Here is a 4,673-nt window from a genome sequence, read left to right as displayed (position 1 = left end):
TAGAAGACAGACACAATGTTAGAGTGGGAGATGCCACCCACAGGGGACCACAAGGAGACCTTCGGAATGGAAGCCGTGTGGGCTGGAACCACCTGGAAGAAGGAATCAGGTCCTCGACCTGATGGAACGCACGCCTGGACGTCTGAGTGCGGACTTGTGTGTGAGAGGGAAGGACACCTCTTCTGGCGTGATGCGCGCTTGTGTTTTGTGTTGACCCTGTTACTTTGGGTGCCCTGCGCTCCTGGCCAAGTCTCCTCCTAACACAACCGAAGCCTGACTGTCACTCAGAACTAGTCCCTCTCGACTCTTGGACCTGCAAAGTCCTTTCCGATGCTGCTGGTTTTTGCCTTGAGCTCATATTTCAACCTTGAGCTCCTTCATCTCTCTGTATTTCCCTGATCCCAGAGCCGCTTGTGGCTCACCCGCCTGCTGACCCATCACGGACCCCACGACTGGCCTCTCAGTCACGACTCTGGCCCCTTCGAGGTCTTCGCCTGTGGTCTGTCTACCTTCCTCACAACGCCCTTCTCCTGCGGATACGCGACGTCGTTGGCTTTCTGCGCCTTCGCCCCAGGCTGACCCGTGCGTGCTGGAGGCGGCTGTGGAGCCAGACAATGGCCCCACTGCAAACCACGCCAGCCTCGCCTCACGGGCGGCCACGATTCCCTTCCTGTTTAACGCACTTCTTCGTTTCCCACAGCGCCCAGTGCAAATTCCGTCCTGCTTCTCGAGAAGTCAGTGTCACCCTGCCTCCTTTATTCTCTTCAGCAGACCTTGTTTCTTCTGTGACTGAGAAGACCAAGGCCATCTGATGTGAGGCCACTCAGCATCCTCATGCTGCTCTCGCCCCCTCCAGCCTAAGAGAGAAAACCAAGGCTTTCTCCTCTTTAGAGCAAGGCCTGGGTTCTTGATCCACCCCTCTGCTCTCCCTGGGGGCTTGTCCCACCGATGATGTCCTCTTTTTTGGTGCATACAGTTTTACACGTTCATCTATTTATCGGCCCCTCGCTCTGTGCAAGAAACAAACACCCGACCCTGCAGGCGTGAGGTCGCGGTGATTATGGTGGAGGGTGACACGTGACGTGACGGAAGTCCAAGCTGCGGCGGCAACACGTGGCAGGGGACCCGCCCGTCAGGAGGATCGAGGAAGGTCTCCCGGGAGAACGCCCGTTCCCCACGGCCCCCTCCCTCCGTCCGCTCCCTTCGCTGGAACCGCGCCCGTCGAAGGCGCCGATGGCCATCTGTCCCGTTCATTCTGTCTTTGGCTCAATCTCTCAGGAGCACTTTTTTCAATCGACTTTGGACTGTCACTTTGTGTTTGTTTTTTTTTTTGTTGTTTTCTTCATACCTCACTGCCACTTTTTCTCAGTCCGTTTTGCTGGTTTCTTCTCAACCTCTCACTTTGGAAACATCTGAGTGCCGGGGACTCAGTCCCCAGACCTCTTCTCCTTTCCACTCACATTTGCCCGGTGATCTCGCTCAGTCCCGCGGTTTCAAAGGCAGCTGACCCTCGAATTTGTGTCTTCCGCCGGGACCTCCCCCTAGCCTCCGGCTTCGTTTCGGACACCTCCGCTGGGCTATTTAACAGATGGCTCCGACTTCACGGGTCCCACATTGGACTCCTGATTTCCGTTACCTGCTCGAATTTAATTTCCGCTGCAACCTCCCGCAGCTCAGAGGAGGGCAGCTCCACCCTACCAGCTGCTGGGCCCAAAGCCTCGTCGACTTTTTGCCCAAAGCATCCTTGACTTTTCTCTTTCGCTGCATTCAGATCATTGGCAAATCCTGTTCATGCTACTTCAGAATATATATCCACAGCCTGACCACGGCTGGTCACCTCCGCCATTATCGCCCTAGACAAAGCCACAGTCATCTCCTCCCGAGACACCGCAATAACTTCCTAAACTCGTGGTCCTGCTTCTCTGCCTTTGGCTCCGAGTCTCTTCATAGCAGCCAGAGGAGAAAACCAGCTTATTTCACTCTTCTGATCAAAATCCCCCAGAGTGAAAGCTGATGTCCTTACAGGATTGGGCCCAAAGTCGGTTAAAATAGACTGATCTCTTGAAACTAGAATAGTGGATAGATATTTATAAATAGTCACATACAAAAAAAATGAAACGTAGGAGAATGTTCCAAAGGACAGTGCGGGGACAATGGGAGAATGGATTACTGGGACTTCTAAGCTCTTTCAGGAAGCAGGGGATGTTTCCTTGAGGAAGTGAGGCTTGAGTCATTTCATGACACCCCGGTAAGGTACAATACTCGTGGTAGTTAATACGCAGAAGCAGTGCGTGTCCCACTGGGGGTGGTGTGGAACATTCCCTCACGTGGGTGAGGCCACACTGCCTGCTTCTCCCAGGGCACCTGGCGTCCATTTTCGCTGTGGAAGCTGGTCCTGGAATTCCGGCTGTTGCTCAGCTGAGGCCTCTGCACAGTGAGAGGTAGCAAGCAGGTGCCGTGACTGCCACACCGAACTCACTGGTCACCAGGCCCGCCCCACCCGCACGCCGCCTCTACATGCGCCCTGTGTGCGCACGCTCCAGACCTCTTCTCAGCCCCAAGAGAAAACAGTTCCAGATATTCCATATCTGGATGGTTCTAGATAGTTCCAGAGAGTTCTTGGCGTGCTCTAAACTGCCAAGTTGGGATCCCAGGAGCCAGTCTTCGCTGCGTGCCTCGCCCCTAGGAGACAAGTTCTCCTTGGTAAAGTGGAATTCGCCGTCACCGAAGACGTTTGCTGGCCCCTCTCTTCCTCTGCACGGGGCAGTGTCCCAGCCTCTGGAGGCGGGGCAGGCACAACAGCAAAGCTGCCCGGCTGTCCTCCTTCCCTGGCCACCTGGGTTTTCGGCTCCCTCTGGCTTTGCCATGAGCCACCCCAGCCGGCGGTCACGCGCTGGGCTGACTCGCAACCCTTCATACACAAGCGCCTTTCCAGTCTGAACCCCGCCCACCGACCCCCTCCCCCACCCGGCCTTTGCTAGCTCAACTCTTGAGTCTCCCCACCAGGAGCACGGTCGCCCAGGGGGTTCAGGCGGTTTCATGAGGGAAGACGGGAGCCCGGGCCCCGCGTGGCCAGGGCAGCCTCGGGTACTCCAGTGGACTTCTTGTTGACGTCCCCCTGAACAGGTGCAGGCCCACCGCCACTTCCACTGGTGGCCTTGGGAAGGGAAGCCATCTGTTGAGGACAGTCATTCACGGACATTTTCAGGGCCACTACGGTCCCAGCCCAGATTGTAGAGACGGGAGCTCCCCGGTGCTGGGGTTGGGGTCCGTTCCAGGCAGAGGGGCCCCCAGTTTCCCCCTTGTCCATACGGGGCCCACCAGAATGGTGCCAGAGCTACACTCACCCCTCTCCTTCTCGCCCGCCCTCCGAGGAGGGACAGGCCTGGACCCCCCTCCCCAATTCAGCCACCTCCCTCTGGCAGGGACAGGCCTTGTCGGTTCCTTCTGCCACATACGAGATTTCATTCCTCGACTGTCTTGCTCCAGGCATGAATACAAAAACCTTTCTCAGCCTTATAAATGCCGTCACCATCATTTTGCTTTCATTGCGAGCCTCAGATGACCGGGGTGGTGAGCGTTCCTCATTATTTTCAGACTTCTACAGTTTGCACGAGCCCTCACTCTACGTTGGGTGCTAGTTCCTTTCGGTCCAAGAGGCCTTTGGGAGAAGGCAGGTATGGACGAGGGCTGGTGTGTGACTCGCCTCAGGTGTGGCCGAGGGGCCGGGGGCAGGTGCCTGAGTGCCCGGGTGTAGGTGGCAGGCAGCGGGGTTGTCCCGGGCCCATTGCAAGAGTGCCCTCTGCTCTCAGACCAACCACGGACACTGTGCCATCTGGTTGGTAGACAACCGATATGTGAAACGAGGGTGACAAAATCAGAGGGGAGGGGGCTGGACATCGCAGAAATGAGACATGCCTGAATGTGGCAGAGGTCACAGCCGAAGGAAAGACCCGGGGGCTCTGGGATGTGGAAGTGAGCGTGTGGGACCTGGGATCTGAGGAAGATGCAGGGTCCCGGAGGACTGTGGCTGGAAGGCAGGAAAGCCTTCCTGGAGAGGGTCTGTGGGGCTCTCTCCCATTTATTTTAACCTCTCAACTCCTGGCAGGCTGGAAACGTGTGGATATTGGGTTATTACGTGTGTAAATTCGAAAATCAAAGCACCGCACCTGCTCCACGGGCGTTAACGTGATAGACTACCTGGTCTATTTCCTCCCGTAGGTACAGACGTCTATGTATGTGCGAACTTACGCATAGTTCTACATAAATATTCTTCTGTGCATAGTCTTTTTATCGTATAATAATACGTCTATACAGCATCTTTTTCAACGCCCAAATGAGCTCACGGCATGCGTACGTCACGCGATTTGCTTTTCTCACTTCGTGGCATTTTTTAAGCATCTTGCCGTGATGGCGGTACACCGGACCTATTTCACCTATTACTATTGCATCATATTCCATCCTGTGATGGGACCACAATGTTTGTAGCCAATTCCGTGGGCAGGTGGGTTTTTTAGGTGGTGTTGGACTATAAGGTGAGTCTCCACGGATGCGTCTTTGTGAGTCGCGTGAGTGTTTCTGAAGGATACGTCCCTAGGATACGTTCCCAGGTAGTCTATCACGTATTCCCTAGGAGTGGAACTCTTCTAGAGAATAATTTTTCTAAGTAACAT

Source organism: Pteropus alecto, unplaced genomic scaffold (genome assembly GCF_000325575.1).
Source record: "Pteropus alecto unplaced genomic scaffold, ASM32557v1 scaffold48, whole genome shotgun sequence".
Classification (NCBI taxonomy): Eukaryota; Metazoa; Chordata; class Mammalia; order Chiroptera; family Pteropodidae; genus Pteropus; species Pteropus alecto.
This window is presented reverse-complemented; position numbering follows the sequence as displayed.